This window comes from Phacochoerus africanus, chromosome 8 (genome assembly GCF_016906955.1).
Source record: "Phacochoerus africanus isolate WHEZ1 chromosome 8, ROS_Pafr_v1, whole genome shotgun sequence".
NCBI lineage: Eukaryota > Metazoa > Chordata > Mammalia > Artiodactyla > Suidae > Phacochoerus > Phacochoerus africanus.
Genome location: NC_062551.1, coordinates 99,191,687 through 99,211,907, shown reverse-complemented (window position 1 = coordinate 99,211,907; position 20,221 = coordinate 99,191,687). Strand labels below are relative to the sequence as shown.

The 20,221-nt window shown below is 41.3% G+C and overlaps 1 protein-coding gene across 6 annotated transcripts in view; it reads left to right on the top strand.

Moving 5' to 3' along the window:
- Positions 1-20,221, top strand: part of PTPRM (protein tyrosine phosphatase receptor type M) — a 749,971-nt gene that overhangs the window by 467,796 nt on the left and 261,954 nt on the right. The window lies entirely within an intron of this gene.

Below are 20,221 nucleotides of genomic sequence, written 5' to 3'. Positions count from 1 at the left end.
ATGGAGACGTAGCCCTCATAATTCTAATGCTGTGCGTTGACAGTCATGGGTGGCTTGTGTGCTTGTCCCCTCAAATGAAAGCTTTTTCAACAGTCCTGTGGTTTTTATAATTTTATTTTATTGGAGTAGAGTTGATTTACAATGTTGTTTTACTTTCAGGTGTACAGCAGAGTGAATCAGTCATATATATATAAATATGTCCATTCTTCTTTTCCAAGTAGGTTATTACAGACTATCGAGTAGATCTTCCTGTGCTAGACAGTAGGTGCTTGTTAATCATCTCTTTTATGCAGTAATGTGTGTATGTCTTATTCCCTCCCTCCCAGTTCTTCCCTCCCCCCAATAGTTTCACCTATGGTAACCCTAAGATTCGTTCTGCAATCTGTGAGTTTGTTTCCGTTTTATGAATAAGTTTCTTGGAATGGATAAAGAAGATGTAGTATGTAGATACAGTGAGGTATTACTCGACCATAAAAAAGAATGAAATCAGAGTTCCCATTGTGGTGCAGTGGTTAACGAATCTGACTAGGAACCATGAGGTTGTGGGTTCGATCCCTGGCCTTGCTCAGTGGGTTAAGGATCCGGTGTTGCCGTGGGCTGTGGTGTAGGTCGCAGACGCGGCTCGGATCCCGAGTTGCTGTGGCTCTGGCGTAGGCCAGTGGCTGCAGCTCCAATTCGACCCCTAGCCTGGGAACCTTCATATGCCTCAGGAAGCAGCCCTAGAAAAGGCAAAAAGACAAAAAAAAAAAAAGAAAGAAATTATGCCATTTGCAGCAACATGGCTAGACCTAGAGATTATCAAACTGAGTGAAGTAAGTCAGACAGAAAGACAAATATCATATGATATCACTTATATATGGAATCTAATTTTAAAAATGATACAAAAGGCTCTTTTTTATCTTTTATTCATATTTTTTTTCCAACTGTACAGCATGGTGACCTAGTTACACTTACATGTATACTAAAAGACTCATTTTATGAGTTATGCTTAAAAAGCAATTTGTGAGTAGTTTCTGTTCCTAAGAATCAGGGTTGAAATCTTAAAATGTAGGAGTTCCCATCCTGGCTCAGCAGAAGTGCATCTGACTAATATCCATGAGGACACAGGTTTAATGGGTTAACGATCTGATCTGCCGTTGCCCTGAGCTGTGGTGTAGGTTGCAGATGCGGCTCAGATCCCGAGTTGCTGTGGCTGTGGCGTAGGCCTGTAGCTACAGCTCCAATTCAACCACTAGCCTGGGGACCTCCATATGCTGTGGGTTCTGCCCTAAAAAGACAAAAAAAAAAAAAAAAGACAAGCTGTATAGGAGCTTCATTGTATTATAAACAGGGACGAGCTAAGAGCCTGAGGCATGGAAGACATATTTTGCATTTTTAAAGGCTGTGTCCTAGGTAAGAACCGTTTCAAATGAGATAGGAAACATTTCTTGTTAATAAAAGGCAAGCATAAATGGTTTATTCATCCAAAACCCTTCTGATTTAAAAACAGAAAGACTTATACAACAACTGCAGTTTCATATATAAGTCGACTTTGTTTATTTCTATATAAAAAGTCCAGATTTTTATTAAATGGATTTTGCCTTAAATTCATGATCCCTAGTAGACTGGAAGTGTGTACTACTCTCATTTACTCCTGTCATTTTCCCCTGCTGCTGCTTTGCTTTATGTGGTTAAATAGCAAACATGTACTGATATGAAAGCCTTGTTGTTAACTTCTGATATTTCCTGATTTACTCAAATTACTCATCAAACATTCTTTAGTAACAAATGACACAGCAAATTAAAAGTGCATCACAGGATGCTATTGTCCTTTGAAAAAAGCCATGCTTGATCTTAGAGGAAAGTGAAGGACAAATGTTCACTCCACTGAGGATAAATAGGCAGTAAAGCAATGTGTTTATTTTGGGAAAATGTATTAAACTTCCCAAACATGTTCTGTTTTATCCTGGAGTCATGTGGACCTCCTTGAAGGCCTTCCTTCATGCCCCTCATTGGGTGTCCCACAGCACTCTCTGTTAAAGGCACTCAGTACAGGAGTGTCAGGGAGTGTCTGTGGTACCTGCCCTGGAACAGTGACAGTAACCTTTTGGCAGTGAAAGGAAAGAAAGAGATCATCAGTACTAATGAAAGGAAGAAGATAATCATGCATTTTGTTCTAAGAAGCTTCCTGGTGTAGGAGTTACAGTTGTTGGCATATGGTAGACTGTGGTCTAAAAGTTTGATGTTAGGAACTATGGAGCAGGTCCTTTTTAAAAATTTTTTTCAAGCTGCAGCAAAGCCTGTTATTGGCTCTCATTTCTAAGTCCAGGAAAGACATTGTCACTCTATTGGCACCACCTCTTTAGACACCCATTCTCTTCTTCATGCAGGAGCCTTTGAGCATTTCAGTGTTATAGGGTTCTTGAAAGGATTAAATAAGGTAATAGTTTTCAATACTTCAAACCTTGCTTCTCATACACACTGAATGCTCCATAGGTGTCTTCTTGCTTTTCGTGGTTTGTGTTGTTTCTTTTCCTATGACCTAGTGTTTTTTTGTCTCATTCCCTTCAAATCTGATCTCATGAACCTCTAATTTGATATGAAATATAAATGAGGAGGGAAGGACTGGGGGTTTGGGAGTGGCATATGCACACTGAGCTATATGGAATGATTGGCCAGTGGGGACTTGTTGTGTAGCACAGAGAATTTTACCCAATATTCTGTGAATAATATTGGATATGGGAATATTGAATATGGGAGAAGAATCCGAAAAAGAATGGATATGTGTACATGTATAACTGAGTCACTTTGTTTTACAGCAGGAATTATCACAACATTGTAAATCAACTATACGTCCATAAAACTAAAAAATGGGAAAAAAAGAGAATTTAACACTTGTCTCCATCAAGAAAAATCCTAAAGAGAATTTCTTTAAATTCTGATAGCTCTGCTGAATTTTAAAATGTGGTTGCCTCTGGCTACCCTTTTATTTATGCATGTGCAAGTTTTGAAGAATCAGTAGTGTAAATACATAATGAACTCTCATCCACCCCCAGTTCTACAACAGCTCTTTAAGAAGGTCAGGCGTTTCCCTTTTGACCCCTGAGCTATGAGCTAATTATGGTTTTTATGAGCCTTATTGAATAAAGCATAAAACAAAAGGAGGGGTTCCCATCACTTCTCAGCGATAATGAACTTGACTAGTATCCATGAGGATATGGGTTCCATCCCTGGCTCCGCTCAGTGGGTTAAGGATCTGTCATTGCCGTGAGCTGTGATGTAGGTCAGAGATGTGGCTCAAAACCTGTGTTGCTGTGGCTGTGGTATAGACTGGCAGCTGAAGCTCTGATTCGACCCCTAGCTTGGCAACTTCCATATACTGCAAGTTATGACCTTAAAAAACCCATCTTCTATTTAGAACCACTCAAAGGTAAAGTTTGCTCTAGGCTGCATCAGAACAGTGGGTGAAACAGGTAACTCACTTCCTGTTCACCCTCAAAGAATCTGCTGCTTCTTGTACTTTCTTAAAAGAAAGGTAATGGTGAGTCAGGTACCATTTTATAACCATTATGATTATATTAGAATTTATTCTCCAAAAAAGGGAACCCTCCTACACTGTTGGTGGGAATGTAAACTGGTACAGCCACTATGGAGAACAGTTTGGAGATACCTTAGAAATCTATACATAGACTTCCATATGACCCCGCAATCCCACTCTTGGGCATCTATCTGGACAAAACTCTACTTAAAAGAGACACGTGCACCCGCATGTTCATTGCAGCACTATTCACAATAGCCAAGACATGGAAACAACCCAAATGTCCATCGACAGAGGATTGGATTCGGAAGATGTGGTATATATACACAATGGAATACTACTCAGCCATAAAAAAGAATGACATAATGCCATTTGCAGCAACATGGATGGAACTAGAGACTCTTATACTGAGTGAAATGAGCCAGAAAGACAAAGACAAATACCATATGATATCACTCATAACTGGAATCTAATATCCAGCACAAATGAACATCTCCTTAGAAAAGAAAATCATGGACTTGGAGAAGAGACTTGTGGCTGCCTGATGGGAGGGGGAGGGAGTGGGAGGGATCAGGAGCTTGGGCTTATCAGACACAACTTAGAATAGATTTACAAGGAGATCCCGCTGAATAGCATTGAGAACTTTGTCTAGATACTCATGTTGCAACAGAAGAAAGGCTGGGGGAAAAATGTAATTGTAATGTATACATGTAAGGATAACCTGACCCCCTTGCTGTACAGTGGGAAAATAAAAAAAAAAAAATTTATTCTCCAGATTCTAAAAATTATCCTTTTAATAGGAACAGTTTTGTCCAAAAGTTTGGTCTTCACCCAGAGGAGGCAGTTAAATAATGGCTTGTAAATATTCTTTTTATTATTTATCCATAAAGAAGTTTATCTCTTTATATTACTTTCTTCCTAGATGACAATATTATTTTGAGAAAGGAAACACTGTAGTCTAAAACCTCCCAAAGCAGAGTTTACATTAAGATCCAAAGATTCTGTAATATAAACTTAAAAGTCGCTTCATTTTAGGTTAATCTATTATAAATCAATGTATAATTTCTAGGTCTAAACAATGCTTTGCTCTAAATTAATTAGAAACTACTTAATTAATTAACATTCAAGATCATTATGACCTAAAATACAAGACAGTCTCAGGTGTCATGTGTAGTCTTTTAGGTAGGTAGAATCAGCTTTTCCCTCCTTTGGCACAGGTAGGTAACAACTCTAATATTCAAATAATTACTCTGATTATGCATCACATAAATTGCAGACCTAACTTTCTAAAATGAGTCCCAGGACACAGGGAAAAAAACATACTCTTCAGAGCAAATAAACCTAGCTTCAAATCCCAGGCTTCTCAATGACTAGCTTTGTGATGATTACAAAGTTCTTAAGGTCTCTGGGATGGGAGAAGGGAAGGGAGACAGAGGCAAGATTGGGCAACGTTATGCTCCATACCAAGGGGTGGGGATGACTCCATTAGGCAGTGGGTAGCCACTCCAGGGAACTGGGTAAGCTGATAAGCTGCAGCGGTGGAGGGTGGCTTAGTGGTGGAGAGACAGGTGTGGTAGAGGACGTATGGCCTAGACCATGCTTGCCCTGCCAGGGCACCTTTTCATGGGGCCCAGTTAAGATATCACTGACCATTAGGGAAGAGGTCCTATAAATGCCAGGTGCTAATTTTCATTAGAAATAGAACTTCGGGGAACCAAACACATTATTTTTCTAAAAAGAAAAAAAGAGACTGTATTGCCTAATTAAAGTGATTGGTGATATTAACTGTTTCAAATATCGTTATAGTGAATACTGGGAAACCCAGAATTGAAAAACTAGCTCAGCAAAGAGTCTCTGAAAATTTACTGGAAATTGCTAATTGTGTGAAATTTTTAAATCCCAATTTCCATAAGGAATAAACATTCAGTATATCAGTCCCTCTTGCTCAGAAGAACCCCTGGATCTTTCTGTTTTTGCTTTTCTCTACCTTCTTTTTCCTGTACCACCCTAACCCATCTGCCCTGAACGTATGCTTAGCACTTTGTAGATGATTATTATATGTCCTGGGGTGTGTTTGCAATTCCAGCAAATGGGTGAGGTGGTGTCTTCACTTACTGAAGCCAGATCGTAAATGCTTCCCTTGGTCTAGAAGGAATGAATGTTCTGGGACATTTAGTGGATGAGCATGACCAACTCTTGGCTGGGGGGCAAGGAGGACTCAAGCTTTTGATCACACTGTTTCTCATTTTTCTCATTCCTATGCCCAAAGGAACCCATGCTTGTCTCTACAAAGATAAATGTCTAAGGTTGGAACTACAGATTACCTGAAAGCCCTGGAGTGTCATTTACAGTGGAGGCCATACATTATACATGACTGCCTCCCTGCTGAGCACCTCCCACCACACTGACCAGAGCCCAGAAGCCATCCATCAGGGTGAGGGGGGGAGACATAACAGTTGAACTCATTTTCCATTGACAACAGAGAAAGTTAACCTGCTGTTTCCTCCCCCATCTATCTGGACCCTCCGTAAATATTAACGGTGAAATCATTTAAAAGCCAACTCAACTGTAAACCCAAAGCACCAAAAGATTGCAAACACCTTGAAGTGAACAACTTATCACCTGAGTTAAAAAGCTCAGTACTGCAATGCCACTAAACCCTCAGCAACTGCGGGGTCTTCCTAATCACCAGTATTGATTCCTGGGAGCTTGAGGGATGAATTTCTAGGGATGTTGTGAACTAAGACTGATAGCCTTTGGGAGAATCTTGGAAATTTTGACAAAGACTAACAGATCAGACTATAGATGGCTCACTTTCACTTTTTTCAAGTGTTTTAATCACATAAATACATGAGAAAAGATTACAAGTTGGAAGAGGCTAAGTCATTCATAGAGCATGCTGACACTGAACCCTAATCCAGGTGCTCTGAGAGCTGTGGCCCTTGGGAGCCAAGGAGCCTCCTGGAGAGTACCTGACCTCTTCCCTCAGGCACCTCAGGATCCTTTTGGGGGCAAGCATAACCATGTCAAGAACACTGGTTTTGTCATTGTCTTCTGTGGAACATCTCAACCAGCACCTCTACGTATATACAATGTAATTGTTTATGATGGGAACACCAAAGCACAGGAAAATGCTGATAGCCTCCTATTTCGTCAAAACTTATTTTACTGAGTATATATGACTTGATGCTTGTGATGGTTACCTCTGTTTGGTTTTCAGATCCTTATTTTAATTTACACTCAGTTCTTCAACCTGTAAGTTAGTAGAACAACTGGGGAGCAGTGTTAGTTTTTTCCATATCATCCTATCTCTTTTGAGTTGTTCTCTAATTGTGTCCTTTTTTTTTTCTTTTTTTTCCACTTCTCTGCATATACCTAGTAGTGTTTTCCTATCCAATGCCAGTATACTTTCTGCTCAGTGAGAAAGAGTAAGAGCTCTCTGAAGTTATCTATCTCTAGTTAAAATTCTTGCCCTTTATATCATGGCAAAGTGTATAGGAAATACCAGGGGTGACATTTGGCTGTTATTCATTTATTCCTAATTTGTTCACCAGATTATCTCTTGAGCACTTTTATGTTGGAGACACTGTGCCAAGATGATCAAGCTGTACTGAAAAGTCCAGGGTACATAGAGAACCTATGACAGAAGAATGGAATCCCCACAGAGGATCAAGTTGTGCAATAGGCTGGAACACGAAGGGGAAGTAGGAAGTGGCCCCTCCAGGGCCAGCAGGCGGGTGTGGGTCCCCAGAGAAAGAACAGCCTATATAAAAGCCTAGGATCAGAGAAACCACAGAGATGTTGGCAGTGGTCATCCCAGTAAATACAATTAAAACGACACACATAGGAAATGAAGTTTGACCAGCACTCAAGAGTATTAATTAGATTTATGAATTTAATGCTGAAAGTGAGCATTTTCCAAGGCTAATCATTATGTAAAATGTATGTAAATGTAATAGGAAATGCAAAATGACCAAAAAATGATTTCCGTAATTTAGTTTCTGAATATCATTCAGTACCTCAAACCTAATTAAGTGTGCAGTAAATGTTTATGGAATTGAATCTCATCTTTTCCTTGTGAGAAAAAGTAATTATCACCAAAGCCTTTACAGAGAAGCTGAAAGTCTAAAACCTCCTTTTAACTTGTTGTCTATATAAGGAGGATGCAGGGTCTTAAATTTATATCATCATCTCTAAATAAAAGTTAAATACCATGACTCTTCCATAGAGTGCAGAAACATATACAAAAAAAAAAAAAAAAAAGCCTACCTTTACCCTTGAATCATTTCTTTTTTAAAACGAGGAGAAAAATTCAAGACTACTTCAAGTAAGCCCTTGCTGCAAATTCAGATTTCATGAGGAAGGTCACTATAACCTTACACACCTCTTCTGACCTCTTTGAAACTCTTCCTGCTTCTCACCTCTCAGGGTTACAGACACCTCGCCTTTCTCCTTTACCTTCCATCCTCCCCATGGGTGGGAAAGGAGGCTGGGAGGTGGACTAAGTGCACGAAAGGGCATCACCTGTACAGTGATGGATGGTAACTGGACTGGGGAGGCGGTCCCTCATTAGCGCATGTGGATGTTGCATTATCATCTGTACACTTAAAATTTCTATTTTAAAAAAGAACCGGGAACCACTGAAACTATTACAAAGAGTTCTCATCAAAATCAAAGAAAAATGTAATGAAAGCTAAACAATTAATTACTAGTTAATTAATGAAAAGAAAGGAACACTCCTGTGGACCGGGAAGACTTGAGTTTGCCTCTGGGCCATGTTGTTCACTATTGCGTGACCTTGGGCCATCCTGTGGACTCGGAGCCTTTCTCTTAACTCTGAACTTGGGGTACAGTACATCACTCATTTCACAGAGTCATCCCGAGGCTTAACACAGGTGAAAATTATTTGTAAACCAAAATGCTGAAAAAATGCAAAACTGTAATATCAGTGTTTGTTTAACAAAACATGTTGACGAGATTGCTATTTAGTTTTTATGCCTTTATTCCTTGCTTTTGGTAACATGCTTAAAATTTCTAATCATGACTGTCCTTTAACTTTTTTTTTTGTCTTTTTGTCTTTTTAGGGCTGCACCCATGGCATAAGGAGGTTCCCAGGCTAGAGGTTCAGTCGGAGCTGTAGCCGCCAGCCTACACCACAGTCACAGCCACACAGGATCCGAGCCGTATCTGTAACCTACACCACAGCTCACAGCAACGCCAGATCCTTGACCCGCTGAGTGAGGCCAGGGATCGAACCCACAACCTCATGGTTCCTAGTCGGATTCGTTTCCACTGCACCACGATGGGAACTCCTGTCCTTTAACTTTTATGCCAATATACCATCATTATCACTTAAATAGGATCTATGTTCTAAAGGAAACCCCTGCTTTGACAATAATTTTATGGTCGTTGTAAGAAATGTGTGCAGTCATTCTATAAAATCTTCTACAAGTTTTAGAAGACTTGTTCTTCCATCAAAGCACCACCGTGATGAGACAGCATCGTTGGTTGTAGTAGTTACGAATAATGGCTCTTTCCTGGGAATGACGCTGCAGAGAGAGGAGTTCAGAATCATTAGCTATGAGACCAGCCACAGCGCAGAGTTTTGTGATCCGGGCTTTCAGTTCTGGTGCTTATTTGCCCTGTAATCCTGGGTACAACTTTTCTGCCTCATTCTTCTCCTCAATTAAATGTGAGTAATAACATCTACCTCAGAGGGCGGCCAGGAGGTTAATGACAGTAAGCAAAGCACTCAGAATGCATCTAACGCAGACATTATCTGCTTAATATAGGGAGGACTTTTCTTCTTTATTGTTGGTGCTATTCTGGTCTGTAATGGTGACAGTCACTTGTAGATGATATGGTAGCCCCTTTTCTTATGCCTGCATCTTAGGATATTTTCTAAGTCCTGGTATAATATTCCTGACCCTCAGTTATGACCTGAACAGGAAAAATAATTACTATAATAAAAAATGAGTTCCTGTTGTGGCTCAGTGAGTTAGGAACCCGACATAGTGTGTACGAGGATGCAGGTTCCATCCCTGGCCTTGCGCAGTGGGTTAAGGATCTGGCATTGCTGCAAGCTGCAGTGTAGGTCACAGATGCATCTTGGAATTGGCATTGCTGTGGCTGTGGTGTAGGCTGGCAGCTTCAGCTCCAATTCGAACCCTAGCCCAGAAACTTCCATATGTCACAGAGGTGGCCCTAAAAAGAAAAAATAAATAAGTAAATAAAATAAAAAATGAATAATTTTCATTACTTGGATTGAGTAGCAGTAATGTGTCAGGCTCATGCTTGGTCCTTTGTAAAATGATTGCTAGTTGTCCAGAGCAGATTTTCTGGGCAGATGCCAGAAAGCATCTTTATCTGGGCGGAGGCACAGATAAAGGGACTGAGGTCTTGGGAGGGTTGGGGTGGGCTCACAGCTGTGCTCTTTCTGTGCAGCAGTATGTGGCCTGCAAGGCCCCCTGACCCACCAGGAACCTGCCCCCTCCTAGGAGCCACCCCACCACAAACATCATCCCTGCAGAATCTCTTTGGAACCAAGGTAGTGACAGAATAGCTGTTCCTTTGCAGACATGGGCTATTCTGCAAATTAATATTCTTTCTGTATTGTCTCTTCTATGTTAAGAAAATGTATCACACCACTGTTTTTAGATTATGATCATTAGAATCTTTGGGATTTATTGCCAATACTTAATTCTTAAAAGTTAGAGGCAGGGGTTTGGTATTCTTGTTTTCTTCACTGTGGTCTTTAAACTAAACTAAGACTTATTAAATTTTTTTAGTCCAGCCTAACTCCATCAAAATCTGCTCAGTGTTTACCAGCAAAATATTGAGTGCTTAAATGTTGAGTTAAACATATTGTTTTTAGTGTACTGGATTATTTTGATCAAATTCTTTGGCCTTTGTTTGTTGATATGTACGTTCTTTTTTGTTTCACCCTTCATCTCCAGAGACCAAAGAAAGTTCTTTTGAAATGCTTGGTAATAGTTTTTTGTTTCCTCTTATTTGTTGAAGAAATATAAATGATAAGAGCACCTTAAATCTTTCCGGCTAAAGCTTCTCTGGTCACAGCTCTGGAACCCTTTGAAAAGGTTCTCTCTGTTGCTAAAATTGTTGAAGGAAAGGAGCTCTAAATATCCAACATCCAACCTAGAATTTTCCTTTTTTGTTCATGTACACATAATCGCAGGGGGCAACATGTCCTTTAATGGTAAAACTGCAGTTTTATATTCCTACATTGGCTTGGCTTTTCTAGGCTTATTGGAGCTGAATTGCAGCAGTGTGTGTTCACAAAGGGTGCCAAATCCCTTATTACCACCCTTCTCCCACCTGATGTTAGGTGAATTTTATTGTATTAAAAAAATGATACGCTGGGTTCCTTTCCTGCCAGGAAACAAAGATCATTTTTATTAAAGTTGCTTTGAGGATGACAACGTCAGTCATCTCTTTGAAAATTCATTTTGGAAACTAAGTTTGTTCTTCCAGAACTCTTCAAAAGAAGCTTTACAAATGGCAGGGGAAGGTAATAATAATAAAGTAGATGGATTTGAGCCTTTATACAATGAAACTTAATTTATCTTTCAAACGCCATTGCAAACTTGCTCTTGTGCATGAAAATATACTGCCCGCTTTCCTTGCCCATGTCTCAGATTTTCTTTGTCTGCAACGTAATACCCTCTGAAGGATTCTGTGTATGAGATAAGCCCCAGGGCCGCCGGGGCGAGTGCACAGGTCCACACTCAGGCCGTCTGTGGAGAAGGCAGGGCTGGAGGCCGCCTGTGGGCTGGGAAGGCCACAAGGGGCTCTCAGCACCAGTTCTACCACCACCACCCCAAGACGGACCCGGCACACCTGCAACATTTTGATTTGAGCTTAATGAGTAAGAGGGATCACAAATGAAATCATAAAATTGGGAAACTTGGATCTGGCAACCTGCAGAGTGACCACAGAAAAGAGAAAAAGTAGTTCCCAATTTGCCTCCCGGTGCCAGGGCCAGGGAGAGGGAGCAGAGACAGACCCTGCAGGTTCCGGGCTTCCATCCCCACCCAGCAATCAAGAGCAGAGGTTCCTCCCTCGGGGATCACAAGGGCAGGAGTCAAGATGGCCAGTCTTGCTGTCACACCTACTATGTCCTTCTGCCAGGAGCTGAGCAGTACAGAAGCTGTGAGAGCACCCTGCCACTCCCGGGGCTCCCCTGGGTGGCCTTGAGGGTCTCCTGGGGCAGGCCCGCTGGGACCTGGGGAGGCGTCTGAGCCAGAGCCTGGCCCTGACACACAGGCTTCTGTCCTGTTGAGGAAGGGGCCTCACAGGGCTTGAAGCTGTGGCAGGCGGGCTCGGGTCGATCTGATGGCAAGGCTCCTTGCAACTTCACTGGGGCTTTGTTGGCTCAGGTGATTGCAGTGAATGGAGATTGTGTTGCGAATCCAAAGTCATCCAGAGTTTGCTTGTGGTACGGTGGGGTCAAGGATCCAGTGTTGATACTTCAGCAGCTTGGGATGCAAATGTGGCACAGGTTCGATCCCTGGCCCTGGAACCTCCACATGCCCTAGGCACGGCCAAAAAAGAAGAAGAAAAAAAAGGACATTAGCTTTTTTGTTTGTTATCATTGCTTTATCTCTAATTTGAGGAGAGAGTTGGTGACCGTAGGTAGCACAAGACAGTCTTCCATGTCACCAGCAAAAGAAGCATTTGGACACAAGGTCCCGGCCAGGTGTCCTCAGGGAGACGGATGCCACAGAGATTTTGATGTAGACACTGACTCCCTACTGTGCCATCTTCCACTTTGTACAAACCTCTATCAGCGTCTCACCCCAGTTCTTTGTCAGAGGGACCTGTTTCTAACACCCCATCTTCTCTAGGATGGGGACAGTCTGTGCCTCCTTCCTCCTTTCCTTCTTCCCTTGTGCCGAGCACAGGGCTTGATGTGTGACAGGTACCCTTGAAAGGCAGAGGGACCATGAATGAAATAGCTTTCTTCTCATTTGATGATGTTGCAACTTGCCTGATCTTAGACCAGGGGTTATAGAACATCGGAGCTTGAAAAGACCTTAATGGTCAGGGAAGGACTTAGGGGCAGAGCTGGACCCAGTTGCCTGGGTGCGAGGCCTCCCAGTTCACTGTGCTCTCAGCAGCAACCCCGTTAAAGCCCCTCCCTTCTGGACGAGGCATTTGTATTCCAGCTCCCCTGGCCAGCACTAGTGCTGCCTATAGGGACTAGAAGATTCTGATTGACTATCATACAAACGTACAATAATGAAGGTAGTTAATGTGGCTTAGTGGCTTGGATGTTTCTAGTTTATTCAAATCACTAGAGGTAAGAAAAACAAGCTTTAAAAATAGTAACTGACAAAGACAAATATATGATCTCCTTTGTGAAATCTAAAAAAATGATACAAATGAACTTACTTACAAAACAGAAACAGGCTCACAGACATAAAAAACAAACTTATGGTTGCCAAAGGGGTAGTGGAGGTAGGGTGGGGAGATAAATTAGGAGTTTGGGCCTAACAGATACACACTACTATATACAAAACAGGTAAACAACACAGACCTAATATATAGCACCAGGAACTATACTCTTGTAATAACCTATACTGTGAAAGAATCTGTATCTTGTAATAACCTATACTGTGAAAGAATCTGAAAAAAGAGTATGTATATAGACTACATTATATATGTATAACTGAACCACTGTGCTCTGCATCTGAAACTCACACAATATTGTAAATTAAACTACACCTCAATTAAAAAAAAAGTAGCCGACTTTATTATGTTTGTAGTCACATGTTTGTTATGCAGTTGTGATTATGTTATAAGTGAAGCGAAATGTGCAGAGGAAAAGGTTTTCTTTCACTTGTTAAAAGGGGGAGAACTCACTCTGAAAGATGCTCCACCTCAGACGCATTTACTTGAAATCCGGTGCCTCTCGTCAAGATTGATAACACATAGCCTTGTACACAGCTTCTCAGCCTGTGTCTTATGTTCTGGTTGTCCTTTTATTTATTATCCCAAACCTCCCTAACGAAACGATTTTTTTCTTCCTGCTCTTTGTTCCCAATAGGGAACTGTAATTGAGTTCATATTGCTCACCCAGCCTTTCAGCTGTAATTAATATTTCATGATATCAGATTTTATCACTAACCAGCAAAGCAGCAGGGCATGGACCTCATACACCAGCGTGCTTACACATGCACACACACCTGCACATACACACACATGCAGATCAGTAGTCACTTAGGGAGGCCAGGAAAGCTCCTTACAATGAATTATGGCTGAGAGAGCATCAGTTGTATTTGCAGTCCCCTGAAACTATTCCACGCCAATGGATGGCTACTCTAGAGCAAAGCTGGACAGAGAGAAGTTAAAGTTGCCCACATAGAATATTCGACCCTGTGGATCAGTTAATGCTGTATGGTGTGTTTCTCGGCAGTCTCATTTGTGAGTTAATGAGCAGGTCAGCTGCTTCTCATCAGTGTTACATGCATCCCAGTGATGATGACAAACGTTGTTGAACACATTGAACTGACCTTTTTAGAGTTTAGGGAAAGGATATTACTGGGAAAAGAATAGGAAGAAAATTAATCTATGTTATTGCATCACTAAAGCTGAACGACACATTTATTTTACATGCTTTGCATATAATTTTCCCTCACCCCCCAAAAAAGCTAATCTTCAAGAAGATATTAATACCAGGTTTGATACTTTTTTGAGAGAGAATAGATGTCTTTACCAAAAATTGCAAATCAGGCTAAACGTCACTACTAGGTACCATGAAATGAGCAATATTCTAAGTCCTTGCAAGGATCAGAAGCGCCAACTTTTAAGGGATTAGCAGAAGCAACAGTGAAATGGATCAGTGCTTTTCTCCTCTCGCCTCTTCTCCTTGGCCCTCATTCTGCTAGCCAGCTGGATAACCCTCCCATATTTTATGCTGATAAGAAACAGAATAAGTGGATAAGAAAAAACGGACTTATAATCAAGGGTTTAATCATGAATTAAGACGCCAATTTTAAAGCCAATCTCAAATCCGCAGCTAGGGTCCTCTCAAAGTCTTCAGCGTTGGAAAAGACCAAAAACATTTTATCTCATTTGAACCTTCAAGTTTAATAAAAGCACATGAAAGAGGTTCAGATGTTCTTTTCTCGGTTTTACTTCATGGGCTATTCTATATAAATGCAGATTTCTTATTCTCCTTCTAAAAGCCTTAGAGTTTTTGTATAGGGAAGCCTAGCATCAATTAAACTGAAATTAAATTCCATTCCATAAGAAAGTTCAGGTGCAGTGATGTCACATTTTTGGCAGATTCATCTTCACGATGGATTGTGCCTTCATACTGCAAACGCCGTAGGAAGGTTTTATGTTACTTTAAATTCCAGGATGGTGGTGGAGGAAGGCTGGGAATATTGTGACTTTAATAAACAAAGAGAGCATGAGTAATACATTAAAAGGATAATAGAATTTTAATTCACCTCACTAAGCTAGAAACTCCTGTTCCATTTTCCATCCTTGAGAATTTGCTTTTTTAAATCATCCTTTTTAGGAGAAAAACATTCAAACCCCGAGATTTTTCAAAGCTGCTTTTGAGATTACAAGTGTGGTAGGAAATATCTCATGAAAATCATCGGTGGGATGATGTTATTTGTACAAATGAAAAACGCATCAGTCATAACACTGTGTTGAGGTACCATTGACCTGGATGCCAGTAATGTGTTAATTTCCATCAGGGAGGCAGCAGCGTGTGGCAACTGGGCAGCAGATAGGATTCAGCCATTTTTCATTAGCACTTGGACTTTGATAAAGGGGAATAGAAAAGAGCTGCTTGACCTTTCAGTGCTTAAATTATTAAAGAGCAAATAGATTTGAGGTCTGGATGCTTGCAAATCTAATTTGTCTTGTGGAACAAGGATGAAAAGACATTTTGGGTTTGAAATTGTGCTAGTCAACCTAGTTCTTCCTTTAATATTAAATCCAAAGGTGAGTAGATGGTAGCCATTAAAAAAGTAATATATCTGAAGTAGAGTGTATAGCATAACATGCCAGCTGGTTAAAATAGAGGCCCATTAAATGATCATTAAATTCTCGAATTTTCATCTGATTCTCATAAAATTGCTGCTTGGAAAAATTAATTGTCTTCATCCATTTCCATTTAGATGCCATTTAAATTACAAAACAGAATTTTCTTTCTCTAAGGAGTGTCAAATATTATATTATTTGAGTTAAATTGGGACAGTGCCTGACATATAGCAGGTGCTCCGAAAATGTGTGTTGAGTTAACAAGTGAGTAAAGTTGGGAAAAACTAGCAAAGCTGGGGGAAAAGATGAATGGAAAGTGAGAAATGGAGATGAGAGCAGGATCAAAAAAACATGCAGCTTCTAGTTCTCTCCGGTTTTTATTTGTGGGTTATACAGGATTAACTTGCAACCTAACCAGCATTCTCTTATCACAAAACCTTTTTCTTGGTAATTTCCTCTTCTGTTAGCCCTTGCGTAGACAGTAAAAAATACAAACTAAACTTAGCATTACATTTTAGTAAAGGAAGCATATTAGTCAGTATCAGTATACTTCTTCCTCTTGCCTACCACACGTAATGTGTATAAAGTAGTAATTGCTTCTGGCTGTGTTATGCTTTCAAAAATAAGTACTTCAAGGCCCACTTCGTTCTAAGTGTCATGAGATACAGAAGTGACTGAATCACAGCCCCCGCCCCCCAGGAACTCACTAGACTTAAAAATATTGATAAAAGACACAAATGACTCAGAGTCTCTACAAAAACATGTTTTGTGAGTTTGGAGCAAAGCAAGAGAACCTCAGCCCCAGAAACAGATGGTAAACCCCTGAAAAAGGAGGTCATGAGAGGGTCTCAGCCTTTTTCCAGGTAGAGTCACCTGCTGAGAGTGATGGCCAACTGCAGCGCGCTGGGGAGAAGAGTATTGAAATAAGCTCGGGACCAGGCCAGGGTGAAGGAATCGAGGAAAAGAGGTTTGCAGCAGGAGAATTCCAGGTCTCTGGAAAGTCCAGAGTGGCTGTGCTCATTTTTCCTCTGGTGGTTAAGAACCAGGAGGACTCTCCCCCAAGGTTGAGAAGTGGGGGGCTCTGTCTGTCCTCGGTGCCATTGGTGACAAGGTTCCTGGGAGGGATCAGTAGTTGCAGAGGACACCTGCCAGGTGCTGGCATCACTGAGGAATCCAGGAGGAGGTCCTCCCTGGGAGTCATTACTGACGTGGATACAGAGGAGGAATTGAGGTCAAAGGCATAATTACAATCTGTCACTCCCTCGATGGGCTAAGTGAGACTCTCTCCACAATACTCAAAATAAATTGATTATGGCAAGTGAACAGGGTCTGATTTGTGTGGTGGCTGTGTCTGCATGAGCGAGTGAACAGGTCCGTATGTTAGATAATTCACGTGGGTACCTTAACCAGGACTTCTTAGCAAGTGATGCTAGTGCTACTATCTGATGATCAGGAGACCACGTCTGCTATTTAATCAGCTGCAGGCCCCAGGCGGAATGGGCACTTCCCCTGTGAACCTCAGTTTTCTCATCAGTAAAATAAGAAAATAAAACCTACGTGTGTGAGGCAGCCAGCCTAGCACTTCCCGGATAGAATCATGTCTGCAACTTTTTTTCTTCATGTAAATCTTTATATTTCTACTTTGTCTAGTATACGAGCTTTCCGGAAGTTGTTTTTAAAGTGAAACTTTGAAAATCATGTCCTATAGCCCATAAATCGGAAAAGCTTGCTGATAAAAGAAAGCCAATGTGAAAAATTACTTTCTTGAGTGGAGAATCTCTTTGCAAAGTAGTTAATTATTCTTTGATTTATTCGTTTTGTAAGATTTGTTCTTGTATGATGAATAAAAATTCTGAATAAAAAATATAAAATTCACCTTAGAGATCCATCTAATTCTCTCATTTCATAGAGGAAAAAAATAATACCTGAAGGGACATTAATTTAAAACCCAAGTTTTAGGAGAATTAGCATAGAGCCTAGGTGGTTGCATGGGCCACTTTCCTGCCACCAGACGGAAGACACTGTACAACAGTCATGCTTTCTCGATCCTGTTTGCATTTCATGGCACAGCTGGTTAACCTTTAGGGATCACCTGTCATCTGCAGTTGTGCTGGTCTTTTACTTTGACCTTGACCCTTCACTGTTGATACTCGATGACCTGATATTCAGGTCAGTGCTGCATATCCAATTACTCCAGAAGGTAGCAGATTAAAGCACCCTTTCTGTTTTGCCATGGTTTTGTGAGCCAGCAGAAGTGTAGCCATGTGGGGCCTACCAGGGCTGCTGTCATCTGAAGGCTTGGCTGTGTGGCCTGCCACAATGGCCCGTGCACAGGGCTGTGGGATGCCCACTGTTGGCTGGGAGCTCTTAAGGACTGAGTTCAGGCAAGTTCAGGACTGTGGGACCACTTAGGTGGTGACTGGCTCCTCCCAGGGCTGGAGGTGCCTTCTCTGACCAAAGCCTTGGGACTTATACGCTGTCCATCTGTCTCTTTCTGTTAGTGGCATGCGTCATTAAGTTAGCCAGCCCCCTTCTCGGCGGGAGGAATGTCAGAGGACTTGCAGAGGTGTTTGAATAGCCATATCCGACTATAGATGTAAGACGTCAGGCAGAAGGGGCTTCAGAATAGAAGCCACCTCTGTCTCTGCCTGTGTTCTTCATCCCCTGCTCTGGGAAGGTCCTTCCTAAATTCTTCCTTCTGTGTTGGATCCATTGTGCAGTGAGAATCTGCCAGACTTGGTGGGACATCTTATAGGACCTATAGAAAGTCTCTGATGTTAGGAAGTGAGTCGTTATTTCTTTTTTTAAAAAAATTTTTGTTAGAGTTGATTTAAAGTGTTCTGTCAATTTCTGCTGTACAGCAAAGTGACCCAGTTATACACATGTCCATTCTTTTTCTCACATTATCCTCCATCATGTCCCAGCACAAATGATTAGACATAGTTCCCTGTGCTATACAACAAAATCTCATTGCTTATCCATACCACATGCAATAGTTTATGTCTACTAACCCTGGAGTTTGAGAAGGGAGCTATCTCTGTTCTGGGTGCCTTTGGTGGCAAGGTTCCTGGGAGGGATCAGGAGTTATTGCTTTTCTTCTCTTCTTTTTAAGTTTACATCCCTGCTCAGAAGGCCCTTTATCATTACACTGTAAAACCCGCTGGCTCCTGTTTATCGAGCAATCATTCCGGTATTCTACAACAGTTGATTTGTATTTAGACAGAATCACAGACTGAATGGCAGCTGCATTGCATGGCTGTCTTAGGATGTGCTAAGTGGCTGTCCTTCCAGAAACAGGAGAGTCAATGGGTGCAGAATCAGAGTTTACACGGACAGAAGCTTAAGGAGGGACCTCCAGGCCCCCAGAGCGGGAGGAGGGGGGTTGATTGACACCAGTCTTCTGTCCTGTTTCCCAGTTTTAATGACCGCCTGAACTGAGCAGCTTGAGTCTTTCAGCATTGCTTGTTGCTCAGGGAGTCATGATACTTTTCTGATAAAGAAAAAAAGAGACATATCCTGGTCAGAAGGACTTTCAGTCTAATCTGGATTCAGTTTTTGAAAGCTATTCTCAAGGTTTAATTTTTCTCAGTATTATAAACTCCCCCCCACCAAAAAAAAAAAAAAAAAACCCAGCACAAAAGTTCATTATTCTAGGAATTCCACCATGGCACAGTGGGTTAAGAATCCAACAGCAGCGGCTTGGGTAGCTACAGAGGTATGGGTTTGCTCCTTGGCCCAGTACAGTGGGTTAAAGGATCTGGCACAGGTTGCAGCTGAGACTCATATTCAGTCCCGGGCCCAGGAACTTCCATATGCTGCAGGTGCGGCGATAAAATAAATTAGTTCATTATTCTAGTAAATGTATACATCTCAATTAAAAAAAAAAAAGTCCATCCCTTTAAGGTTTCTCCCATTCTCCTAACTGGGAACTCACAGACATTGGAAGGGGATAGGGAGGTGCCAGGAGACCCAGTCCCATGTAGGGACATCCATCCTCACAGGCATCTTCCAAGCACCCTCATTCCCATCTTAAATTTATTTATGGTTCAAGTAGCTCCGTTCATGATTTAGTCTTAGAAACAGCTTGTAACTCCAGGGCCTTGGCTTGTGAAATTCCAATCCTCTCCTCTACTTTTCTAACGTCCTCTTTTTCTACTGACTGAGTATGGTGAAAGGTGAAGGAATGAATATGAGAAAATATGGGATGATACACCTTGGTTAACCTGAATTATCACACATTGTACTCTGTGACTTGATAGAACTTCACATGTGTTCATACAGATGTCACCAAAGAAAATAGTATGTTTGCCTGTTTTGATTTGATTTTTTGTTGTTGTTGCCTTTTAGGGCTGCACTTTTGTGGTATATGGAAGTTCCCAGGCTAGGGGTTGAATCAGAGCTACAGCTGCTGGCCTACACCCCAGCCACAGCAATGCAAGATCCTAGCTACGTCTGTCACCTACACCACAGCTTACGGCAATGCTAGATCCTTAACCCATTAAGTGAGGCCAGGGATGGAACTTGCATCCTCATGGATACTATTCAGGTTCTTAACCCACTGCACCAGAACAGGAACTCCCTGATTTTGATTTTGATTTTTTAAAATTATTTTTAAAAATTAATTTCATGTTGTACCACAGTGCTTTGATTATGTTTCTATACATTGCCTTTTTTTTAATAAAGTTA